The following is a 12,758-nucleotide window of genomic DNA, read 5'->3' as shown; positions in this document are numbered from 1 at the left end:
GGAAGAACCAACCGAAGCAAGGGGACTAGATAGAAGCAGCAAAGGGGCAATGAATATATCCACCCGGAGATCACACGACTGGGAGCCCGGGGCTGGGACAGCAGGGGGCTGCGAGGAGACAGGAGTGAGCAGAGCTTGTGGCTAACAGAGGAGTTCAACTCCATCCGGGTTTAAATATTAAACCTTGTATTTGCTTTGAACAAACTGTTTCAGGTTTAATGGAGTGAGACAGAAACCAGGAAATAACTCAATGAATGACCTCTGGGAGGGGAGTGGGGTCTGGTGGGTTAGAACATGGGGGGGAGCCAGGACTCCTGGGTTCTATCCCGGCTCTGGGAGGGGAGTAAAGTCTAGTGGGCTAGAGGAGGGGAAGCTGGGAGCGAGGACAGTTGGGTTCTCTCCCCAGCTCTCGGAAGGGAAGTTCCCTTGTTACCTGTCACCACCTGCTCTTCATTTTCATACCTCTGTTTACGAAACTGGGTGTATCTGTATTTCCCTCCCCTCAGCTTTCCCTGTCCCATTCAGGATTCTGTCCCAGGTGCAGCTGGAGGGCCGTGGGTCATGAGAGGTCTAATCTGCCTGCTGGCCATTCGGAGGCTGCTGGAGCTGCCCATGCTGGAAGGTGAGTGGTTGGCTGGGGACCTGGGAAACAGCCCTTAGAAGTGAGACCACATGGGTGGGGAGACAGACGTTGTGGAGGGAAGACAGGATAGAGGTTATGTGCCAGGCAACCAGGAGCCAGGACTCCTGGGTTCTCTCCCCAGCTCTGGAAGGGGAGTGCGGTCTAGTGGGTTACAGCAGGGGGGGCTGGGAGTGAGGACTCCTGGGTTCTATTCACTCTGCTCCCCACCTTTCTCCTCAGCTTGTGAGCAGCCAATGGAATCTCCCCGCATTGTGGGGGGTAATGATGCCAAGAATGGGTCCTGGCCCTGGCAGGTCAGCATCCGTGAAGGCAGCAACCATGTCTGCGGAGGGTCCCTCATTGCTGAGAGCTGGGTGGTGTCGGCAGCTCATTGCTTCAATGGGTGAGTAACCCAGGTGGGAGCATCCCTGTGCGGCTGTTCCCCAGCTGCCACATCCCAGAGGCAGCTGCTTCTCAGTGCCAGGTGAACCATCCCCATGCAGCGTCACTGTACAGCCATTACCAAGCTGTCCCACCCCAGAGATGGCTGCATCTCATTGCCAGGCGAGCCAGCCCTGTGTGGCGTTATGGGCTGCTGTTCCCCAGCTGCCCTGCCCCAGAGGCAGCTGCATCTCAGCCTCAGGATAGCCATCCACATCGGTTGTCATTATGCAGCTGGTACCCAGCTGCCCCACCCCAGAGTTGGCTGCATCTGATTGCTGGTTGAACCACCTTTATATTCCTCTTGTATCTTGCAGGGACACGTCTGCCTATCATGTGAACCTAGGGGAATATCAGCTCCTGAACCCCCTCTGAAAGTCTGGTATCTTTTCCCATCAAGAAGGTTTACCGCCATCCCAACTACACTGATATCAGGTCCAGCAGTGACATTGCACTTGTGGAGTTGGAAACCCCTGTGAACTTCAACAGAGTTATCTGCCCCATCTGCCTTCCGGCCTCCTCTGTGGAGTTCCGCACGGGCATGGAGTGCTGAGTGACCGGCTGGGGTGACACTAAGTACGGAGGTGAGGGGGTGAATAGGGGGCTGTGGGGAAATGGTAGGACTTTGGGGGTTAATTGGGGAGAAGATTCTAGGGGTCCCCTGAATGTTGACTGGAAAACAGCTTTGGGGCATAATTCTTCCATAATCTTAACCATAACCCCTAACCCTAATTCCTAATACTCACCTGAACCCTAACCCTACTTTGAACTGTAATGATAACCCTAAATCAAAATCAAGCACAATGACCCACTTATAACCTTAACCCAAACCAGACCCCAAACCTCCACCCCTCAACCTAAAACTTAACCCTACATTTAATTTAAATGCTCACCCTACAGCTAAAGCTAAAACTCTATGCTACCTTTAACCTGAACCCTATCTGTATCCCTTAACCCTAACCCTAGACACTCAAACTTAATACTTAACCCTATATCTAAACCCTTAAACTCAACCCTAACCCTTAATTATCACCCTACATAACCTTAACTCCCACCCTTAACCCTACCCCAACACTAAACCTACCCCATCCTTTCCCCCTACAATAGCCCTTATCCTTAATATTCAGATTAACAGTTATCCTCACCTTACACTTAAAGATAACACCATACTCTAGCTCCCACCCCCACCCTAACCTTTATGGTCCCTGATCTAACCTTTAAATCTAACCATAACCCTTAACCCTTACTTTTAAACCTAACACAACCTTATCTCCAAAATAATCCTTAAGCCTAACTATTAATCCTTAACTATTAACCATAAAACTTAACTCTTGACCTTAACCCTAAATCCAAATCTATCACTATACCCCTGCTATACCCTTAACTCTAACCATAACCCTACGATTGACTTCAATGCTAACAGTAAATCAAACTCTAATATTATATCACAGGTACACCCTTAACCCTAGCCATAACCCTAGCCCCGTTAAGGGCATTACTAACCCTAAGTCAAAATCTAGCGCTATACCCCTGTTATACCCCTACCCCTACTCCCCTAACCTTATTTTTAACTGCAACACCAACCGTAAATCCTAGATAAGCATAACCCTACTTTAACTGCAATACTAATCTAAATAAAAATCTAGCTCTCTACCCCTGATATACCCTTACCCCTAAACATAACCCTGACCCCAGTCCCAACCCTAAAAGTTAACCTTAAATTTAATGTAAATGCTTACCCTACCGCTAAAGCTAAAGCTATACACTAACCCTTAATACTAACCTTTAACCTTAATCTTATCTCTAGCCCTTAAATTTAACCCTAACCCTAACGACTAATCTTAACTTTCAACACTGAATCTAACCCTTAAACTCAACCCTACCACTGAATTCTCACCCTAACACAACCTTAACCTCGAACAAGTGTTAGAGTAATCCTAACACTTACCCTAACCTTACCCCCTACCAATAACCGGCTTTCTTAAACTTCAGGTTAACAGTTACGCTCACCCTACACCAAAAGATAACACTATACCCTAACCCTAACCCCAGTCCTAAACTTTATGGTCCCTGATCATATTTAGATTTGGCAGAATTTGACTTTTTTTTATAATTTAGATGGATGATATTAATGTTTATTTTTAAGCATTTCTCCCCATTTTTATCAATTTAAATGTTCACAGTTGTGGGAAATTATAGGGGGAGAGTCAGACACTAATTATTTAATTCCAGTAGATGATGAGATTCATAAGGTGAAAGCTTTGTTAACGCTGCATAATTACCTGCTGCACGTGCCCCGGGAATGCAGACACCAGCTGTTTTAGTAGAACTGTCACTACGTGCTCTATGTAGCATACATTACCACCTGTTTTATACGCATTGAGGTGTGACTACAATGAGTTCTCAAGCGGCACTTTCCTTACATTGCCTCTATGTAAATTGCAGTTATTATCAGTGGAAATATTTTGTCTTCCCTTTGTGTGTGCTTGGTGAAATTGACAGTTACCGATCAAAACTGAATCATTCCAAACCTACCTAAATCAAACCTTTTCATTTAACCCTAACCCTTAATTCTAACCCTAACACAACCTTAACACGAACACTTTAACCCTTCTCTATTAACCATGAAACTTAACTCACTTTAACCCTAACACAAACACTAAATCTTGCTGTACCCCACCAATAACCCTCATCCTAGACCTTCAAGTTAACAGTTATGCTCACCCTACACCTAAAGATAATAGAATCATAGACTTTAAGGTCAGAAAGGACCATTATGATCATCTAGTCTGACCTCCTGCACAATGCAGGCCACAGAATCTCACCCACCCACTCCTGTAAGAAACCTCTAACCTATGTCTGAGCTATTGAAGTCCTCAAATCATGGTGACTTCAAGGTGCAGAGAATCCTCCAGCAAGTGACCTGTGCCCCACGCTGCAGAGGAAGGCAAAAAACCCCCAGGGCCTCTTCCAATCTGCCCTGGAGGAAAATTCCTTCTCAACCCCAAATATGGCGATCAGCTAAATCCTGAGCATGTGGGCAAGACTCACCATGCAGATACCCAGGAAAGAATTCTCTGTAGTAACTCAGATCCCACCCCATCTAACACCCCATCACAGGCCATTGGGCATATCTGCTGCTAATAGTCGAAGATCAATTAATTGCCAAAATTAGGATATCCCATCATATCATCCCTTCCATAAACTTATCAAGCTTAGTCTTGAAGCCAGATATGTCTTTTGCCCCCACTGCTTCCCTTGGAAGACTGTTCCAGAACTTCACTCCTCTGATGGTTAGAAACCTGTGTCTAATTTCAAGTCTAAACTTCCTGATGGCCAGTTTATATCCTTTTGTTCTTGTGTCCACATTGGTACTGATCTTAAATAATTCTTCTCCCTCCATGGTATTTATCCCTCTGATATATTTATAGAGAGTAATCATATTTCCTCTCAGCCTTCTTTTGGTTAGGCTAAAGAAGCCAAGCTCTTTGAGTCTCCTTTCATAAGACAGGTTTTCCATTCCTCGGATCATCCTAGTAGCCTGTTTCTGTACCTGTTACAGTTTGAATTCATCTTTCTTAAACACGGGAGACCAGAACTGCACACAGTATTCCAGGTGAGATCACACCAGTGCCTTGTATAACGGTACTAACACCTCGTTATCTCTACTGGAAATACCTCTCCTGATGCATCCCAAGACCGCATTAGCTTTTTTCACGGCCATATCACACTGGCGGCTCATAGTCATCCTGTGATCAACCAATTCTCCGAGGTCCTTCTCCTCCTCTGTTACTTCCAAGTGATGTGTCCCCAGCTTATAACAAAAATTCTTGTTATTAATCCCTAAATGCATGACCTTGCACTTCTCACTATTAAATTTCATCCTATTACTATTACTCCAGTTTACAAGGTCATCCAGATCTTCCTGTAGGATATCCCGGTCCTTCTCTAAATTGGCAATACCTCCCAGCTGTGTATCATCCGCAAACTTTATTAGCACATTCCCGCTTTTTGTGCCAAAGTCAGTAATAAAAAGATTAAATAAGATTGGTCCCAAAACCGATCCCTGAGGAACTCCACTAGTAACCTCCCTCCAGTCTGACAGTTCACCCTTCAGTGTGACCCATTGTAGTCTCCCCTTTAACCAGTTCCTTATCCACCTTTCAATTTTCATATTGATCCCCATCGTTTCCAATTTAGCTAATAATTCCCCTTGTGGAACCATATCAAATGCCTTACTGAAATCGAGGTAAATTAGATCCACTGCTTTTCCTTTGTCTAAAAAATCTGTTACCTTCTCAAAGAAGGAGATCAGGTTGGTTTGACATGATCTACCTTTTGTAAAACTGTGTTGTATTTTGTCCCAGTTACCCTTGACCTCAATGTCCTTAACTACTTTCTCTTTCAACATTTTTTCCAAGACCTTGCATAGTACAGATGTCAAATTAATAGGTCTGTAGTTACCCGGCTCACTTTTTTTCTCCGTCTTAAAAAAAGGAACTATGTTAGCAATTCTCCAGTCATACGGTACAACCCCTGAGTTTACAGATTCATTAAAAAATTTTGTTAACGGGCTTGCAATGTCATGTGCCAGTTCCTTTAATATTCTTGGATGAAGATTATCTGGGCCCCCCGATTTGGTCCCATTAAGATGTTCAAGTTTGGCTTCTACCTCGGATGTGGTAATATCTACCTCCATATCCTCCTTCCCATTTGTCGTCCTACCATTATCCCTAAGCTCCTCATTAGCCTCATTAAAGACTGAGGCAAAGTATTTGTTTAGATATTGGGCCATGCCTAGATTATCCTTGACCTCCACTCCATCCTCAGTGTTTAGCGGTCTCACTCCTTCTTTCTTAGTTTTCTTCTTATTTATATGGCTATAGAACCTTTTACTATTGTTTTTAATTCCCTTTGCAAGGTCCAACTCTACATGGCTTTTGGCCTTTCTCACTTTATCCCTACATATTCTGACCTCAATAAGGTGGCTTTCCTTGCTGATCCCTCCCATCTTCCATTCCCTGTAGGCTTTCTGCTTTTTCTTAATCACCTCTCTGAGCTGCTTGCTCATCCAGCTTGGTCTACAACTCCTGCCGGTGAATTTTTTCCCCTTTCTTGGGATGCAGGCTTCTGATAGCTTCTGCAGCTTTTACTTAAAGTAATCCCAGGCCGCCTCTGCCTTTAGATCCACAAATTCTTCAGTCCAATCCACTTCCCTAACTAATGTCCTTAATTTATTAAAGTGAGCCCTTTTGAAACCAAAAACCCTAGTCACAGATCTATTTTTGTTTATCCTTCCATTTAGTTTGAACTGAATTAGCTTATAATCACTGGAACCAAGGTTGTCCCCTACAACCATTTCTTCTACGAGGTCTTCACTACTCACCAAAACCAAATCTAAAATCTAGTCGGTTCAGCAACTACTTGGTGAAGGAATCCATCAGCTATCGCATCCAGGAAAATCTGAGCCCTATTATTATTACTAGCACTTGTCCTCCAGTCTGTATCTGGGAAGTTAAAGTCTCCCATGATCACACAATTCCCAGTAGTATTTACTTCATTAAAAACATTAGAGAGGTCTCTATCCATATCCAGATCGGGTCCCAGTGGTCTCTAGCACACCCCAAGCACTATCCCGGGGGAGGATCTAGTAGTTTTCTTCCCCAATGTGATTTGTGCCCAGACAGACTCTGTTTTATCCATTCCATCGCTTCTTATTTCTTTACATTCTATCTCATCATTGATAGACAATGCTACTCCACCCCCTTTACCTTTATTTCGGTCTTTCCTAAACAGCACAAACCCTTCAATACCCGTACTCCAGCCGTGACGACTATTCCACCATGTTTCTGTTATCCCTAGAATATCTGGTTTCACTTCCTGCACCAGTAACTCTAGTTTCTCCATTTTGTTACCCAGGCTCCTCGCGTTGGTGTACAAACATCTTAATTTTTGCTGTTTGGCCTCGCTCACATTCCTTACCCGATTGGGCACGGTCATTCTACAGCCAGTATGACCTTTTAGACTGGTATCCACACTGCCCTTTTGCCTTATGTCCATTCTCCTACCCACGGCTGTATCCTTTCTTACTTCATTTTCTTCCCTCTCAGAGTTAAAATCTGGCATGGAGATTACCTGGACATCTCCTAGCCATCTTCCCCAGATTCCTAGTTTAAAGCTCTCTTGATCGGTTGTGCCAGCCTCCATCCTAGAAGTCTATTTCCTTCCCTACTCAGATGAAGTCCATCCGGAGAGAACAGTCCTCTGTCCATGAATGCCTCCCAGTGGCCATACATCCCAAAGCCTTCCTTATGGCACCACTGTCTGAGCCATCTGTTGAGCAGCATAATTTTGTCACACCTTTGTTGCCCTTCTCTAGGAACAGGATCTGAGCCTCAATTTCCTTTAGTGTCTTCCCCAGCCTGGCATAGTCTCCCATGATACGTTCCAGGGAGAATCTACCAGTATCATTTGTTCCCACATGAAGGACGATCAGTGGATTCTTTCCCACTCCCGTTAGGATCCTCTTCAGCTTCAGGTCCACATCCCATAACTTAGCACCCAACAGACAGCCCATCCTTCTGTTCTCTGGATCAGCTCTTGTTACAGGCCTGTCTATTCTTCTCAGTAAGGAGTCCCCAGTCACATAGACCTGCCTTTTCCTGGTGACGGTGCTATTCTCCAGTCTATCCCCTGTTCACAGAATCATAGAAGATTAGGGTTGGAAGGGACCTCAGGAGGTCATCTTGTCCAACCCCCCTGCTCAAAGCAGGACCAATCTCCAATTTTGCCCCCATCCCTAAATGGCCCCCTCAAGGATTGAATTTACAACCCTGGGTTTAGTAGGCCAGTGCTCAAACCACTGAGCTATCCCTCCCCACTATTCCCTCTGGCTGCAAGTCCTCTCGATTCCTATTCTCCTTTGCAATCCTCTGCAACCCATCCCGTATCCCCCTGGGGCTCATATTTGGTGTTGTTATCTCCACTGACTCTTCCCCTCTTCCTATAGGACTAGCTGCTCTTCTCTTCTTCCTTGCCCTCTCACCTTCAGTGACCACCTGCTGTGCCCCTTCTTCATTTTCCAACTCTGCATACCTGTTCCTGAGCTCGATTTCTCCTTCACTAGCCCGTCTTTTCCTCTGCCTGGTTCTCTTAGTCACATGCTTCCACTGTCCACTTTCCTCACCCAGCAGTCTCCCCTCAGAGTTCTTCGGTCCTGCTTCCATCTGCAAGTCTGAGCTTTCCCCTTCAGCCTCCTCATGTCTTTGCTCCACCATCCGCTCGAACCCCCTTCTAAACTCAACCAGAGTCTCCATCTGCATCTCCAGACCTCAGATCTTCTCTTCCGTCAGCTCTATCAGGCGGCACTTCATGCAGACGAAACTCTTTCCAGGTCCCCCCTCCAGGATCATGTACATGCCGCAGCTTCCACATCCACTCATCTTCATTGTGTCTTCCACTGCTTGGGTCACTCCCACTGCTGCCTCTCTATCTGTCTTCGCCTTCTCACCTGAGTCCTGTTAGTCCGGGAAACACAAACCAAAGCAAAACACCACCACCCACAGCAAAACAAACCCCTCACGAGCACCACAATGCTGTCAGACCACCCCCCACTCCCTTCACTAGCCTGGCTGCTCCTCTGCCTGCCTCTCTTAGTCTTCCCTCTAAACTCCTCCAACAGGACTCCCACTCCAACTCCCCTGTTCACAGCTCTGTTTGCTGGCTGTACCCTTCTCCGACTGGCTGGCTACCTTTATAGGACCCCTAGTCAGAGAAGCCCTTCCTTCTAACCAGGGCTCAGCTCTCTCTCCCCCTACCGGCCTCTATATATAACTAAAGGGAGTGAAGGAAAAGGAAATAACAGCCGCTTCCTGAAAGCAGAGAGATAACTTCTACTCTACCCCCAACCCTAGCCTTAACCCTAACCTTTAAAGCCCCTAATCTTGCATTGGGTGAGAGATTGTTTTAGTTTTGTACATCTTCCTGTGGCAAGATAACTTATTCGTGTGACTGTTCTGTGCATGGATCCATAGCAGGCTAGCCAATTGCTAGCTATTTTCCACCATCATTCCTCTTTGGGCTTTGGACCAGCCTTTCATTTTCCAGTTCCCACCCCTGCTTTACCCCTGTCATGCAGTCAGTGTGACCCTGCGGCGTGATCGTTGGATGCATGGATTTGCAGCCATCTAGTGTGCTGCTGGCTTAAGCCTCCGGTATTTCCACCTCTTGGATATTAGCCCCACTGATTCTGCCTTTGGCGAAAGCCTGCTTTGGCTTTGAAAATTTCGCTCTGCGTGCATGCCCGGTTGCTCCGTAGCGAGCTGGCTTGCCCTTCCTGTCTGGCTTTGGACAGCACTTACTTTCCACTTCTCAATCACAGCCTCTGATCTTACACTGAGCACGGTCAGGCTTTAGTTTCTCACATCCACACACCAAGCAAGGGAATCTGCTAGCATGCTAGCTCTGTGCCTGGAGCTGCAGCAGTCGAGCGCAGGGGGTTTCAAACTTTTTTTCTGGCGACCTGGTTGAAGAAAATTGTTGATGCCCGCGACCCAATGGAGCTGGGGAGGAGGGGTTTGGGGTATGGGGGTGAGGGCAGCAGGGTGGGGCTGGGAGTGAGGGGTTCAGGGTGTGGGATGAGGCTCAGGGCTGGGGGAGGGGGTTGGGGTGGGGGAGGGGGTCAGGGCTCTGGGCTGGGGGTGCAGGCTCTGGGGTGGGGCCGGGGATGAGGGGTTTGGGGTACAGGAGGGGGCTCCGGGTTGAGGTGGGGCTCAGGGCTGGAGCAGGGGATTGGGGCACAGGCTTACCTCGGGCGGCTCCCAGTCAGCGGGGCAGCGGGGGTGCAGACACAGGCTTCCTGCCTGTCCTGGCACCGCCGACCGCGCTGCACCCGAGAAGCGGCCAGCAGCAGGTCGGGCTCCTAGGAGAGTCTGTGGTGGCCGGTTCCTGGCCAATGGGAGTGCGGAGCCAGTGCTTGGGGCGGGGGCAGCGCGCGGAGCCCCATGGCCCCCCCGCCGAGGAGCCGGACCTGCTGCTGGCCGCTTCCGGGGCACAGCGCGGTGTCAGAACAGGCAGGGACTAGCCTGCCTTAGCTGGGCAGCACCGCCGAAGGGACTTCTAACGGCCCGGTCGGCGGAGCTGACCAGAGCCGCCGCGACCCAGGGCCTGACATTCCGTGACCCGGTACTGGGTCACAACCCGCCGTTTGAAAACCACCGGTCTCGTGAGTTGCTACTGCAATCTCCACTGTCATCCTTCTTTGTCTTTGCACCCTCCAATTTCCACGCCTAGTTTACGGTCCCTGATTTTGCACTGGGTGAGAGTCTGTGGCAGCTTTGCGCATCCTGCTGCGGCCTGGGATTTGGCTGGTGCTAGGGCTCTGTGCATGGATCTCTAGTGATGCCCGCGTCCGGCGGTTTCATGCCCGAAGCGGGTCCCTCCGCTGGTGGCGAGGTGGGAGCAACTGAGGCTGTGGGTTTGATCCTTTAGTATTAACACATCACTGGCTCGTACCTAGTTCTATCCATCCCGTAGATCTCCAAGAGCTTTACAAAGGAGGTTGGGATTGGTATCCCCATTTTACAGATGTGGAAACTGAGGCAGGGAGAGAGACCTCCAGGATAGCTCCGCAGGAAGGTGGGGAGTTGGGCGGATCCACGCAACCGTGAGGGTCAAGGGCTCCCCCTGCTGGTCAGCACAGAGCAGTGCTGGTGCCGGAGTCCCATCAGCGGCTGGGGACGAGCTGTCCGGCAATGCTCCGCCGATTGAGGTCTGAAGCTGTGGAAAGGCTTGTCTCCATGGGGGGTGACTCGGCCCTGTTCGTCTGTCTGTCCTCAGGGAACCTGACAGCCCCCAAAACGCTGCAAGAGGTGCAGGTGCCCCTGATAGACAGAGACGCCTGCAACAGCCTCTTCAAAATCGGCTCATACGCGGACGACCCTCAGGAGATCGATCCCATCAAGCAGGATATGATCTGCGCAGGGTATCCGCAAGGGGAGAAAGATTCGTGTCAGGTGAGACCCTGTATCCTATTCCCTGACTCCCTCCCCCCATGGCAGTTAATCCCAGATTGGAGCCAGTGCCACCCAGAAGGGAACAGGCCCCACGTCCCATTCCCCACCCACCCTGAGCCAGCCAGTCCCCCTCCCTGGGGCTAGAGCTGGTGCCCCCTAGAAGGGAACAGGCCCCACGTCCCATTCCCCACCCACCCTGAGCCAGCCAGTCCCCCTCCCTCGGGCTAGATCTGGTGCCCCCTAGAAGGGAACAGGCCCCACGTCCCATTCCCCACCCACCCTGAGCCAGCCAGTCCCCCTCCCTGGGGCTAGATCTGGTGCCCCCTAGAAGGGAAAAGTCCCACGTCCCATTCCTGCCCTCCTGAGCCGGCCAGTCCCTTGTCCTGGGCCCGGATCAGAGCCAGCGCCCCCTCAAGGACATACCAGGAATTGACCCCATTGTTCTGCTGTCTGCAGGGCGACTCCGGGGGACCCTTGGTCTGCGAATGTGACAGCACGTGGCTCTTGGCCGGGGTGGTGAGCTGGGGCGTGGAATGCGGGAACCCCAATCGCCCGGGGGTCTACAGCCTGCTGCCCCCCTACGCCAAATGGATCCAGGGACATGTTACCACCCTACCCTTCACCATCTGTAGCATGTCAGTCATGCAGTGCAACAGCACCAGAGCTAGCCCATTGGGGGTCCTAAGGAATATTTTGGGGGCCGCCCCCACCCACACAACATTAAAACAGGCAAAGCAGATAAGGGGCCTGCTTGGGCTGCACCGGCTCGGCCTGCCGTGCTTCTCCTCGCTGCAGCTGTCCCCATGATCCTGTGAGATGCACCCCCCATGCCCCAGCGCATCCCTCCAGGCCCCCAGGAAAGCCCCCTCCAGATGGGGGTTCAGCTCATCTCTGCCTCAGATGGGTGCATGGCCCTGATCCCAACTGGGCCCGTGCAAATGCTGCTAATGCTAACGAGGGTGCAAAGGGTCCTGATTCCCTCCAGCAGGGGGCAGCAGGGACACACACACACACAGAAGCAATCAAGCCGTAGCCTCCCTCTCCCACCTGCTTCAATGCCGGACTGTGTCCTTATATCCTTCTATTCTCCACCCCCACCTCTTTATCCCTCTCTTCGGCTCTTTGCCAGCCACCCCACAGGCTCCTTCGAGGCCTCTTTACCCTCCTCTTCTGGATGCCAAAATATCTCTCTGCTTTCAGGAAGGGACTGTTATTTCCTTTTCCTCCACTCTCTGTAATTATCTTTCCTGGCCTGTTTCCCCGGCAGCTCCACTTCTCTGGCCTGCTTTTCCCTTTCCAGCTTCCCTGCCTCAGTTTCCCCACCACACACCCAGACACCGGCACTGCATTGGCTTGTGGGGGGCCTCCATCCTCCTAGCCTCACTACCTCATGTGCTGCTGCATCAGCTGCTGCCCCATTGCCTCATCAAAACTCTAATGCAATAGGCTTGTGCCTGGGAGAATGTGGGGTGGGGGCAGCATGCACAGACCCTGGGCAAGCCCACGGAGATAGGGGGACAAGGTGACTTAGCCCTGCAGCACCCCCATCTGGCTGTGCTGAGAATTGCAGACCGTGACCAACCCAAGCCTCAAGATAATTTAAGTTCCCCTCCACCCCTTAGGGATCGGGGAGGATTTGAACCCATGGCAGGGATGGTGCTAAGAGCACAGCCACAAGGGAT

At 49.8% G+C, this 12,758-nt stretch overlaps 1 pseudogene across 1 annotated transcript; it reads left to right on the top strand.

The window, feature by feature from the left end:
* Window positions 1-250: 250 nt before the first annotated feature.
* LOC140912230 (serine protease 27-like) lies at window positions 251-11,891 on the top strand (annotated as a pseudogene). The gene is made up of 5 exons (XR_013635883.1): window positions 251-622; window positions 863-1,025; window positions 1,381-1,647; window positions 10,901-11,076; window positions 11,533-11,891. The product of XR_013635883.1 is annotated as a serine protease 27-like (transcript).
* The last annotated feature ends 867 nt before the right edge of the window (window positions 11,892-12,758 follow it).

Source organism: Lepidochelys kempii, chromosome 6 (assembly GCF_965140285.1).
Source record: "Lepidochelys kempii isolate rLepKem1 chromosome 6, rLepKem1.hap1, whole genome shotgun sequence".
NCBI lineage: Eukaryota > Metazoa > Chordata > Testudines > Cheloniidae > Lepidochelys > Lepidochelys kempii.
The sequence above is the reverse complement of the archived record's forward strand: the minus strand, read 5'-3'. Positions and strand labels throughout refer to the sequence as shown.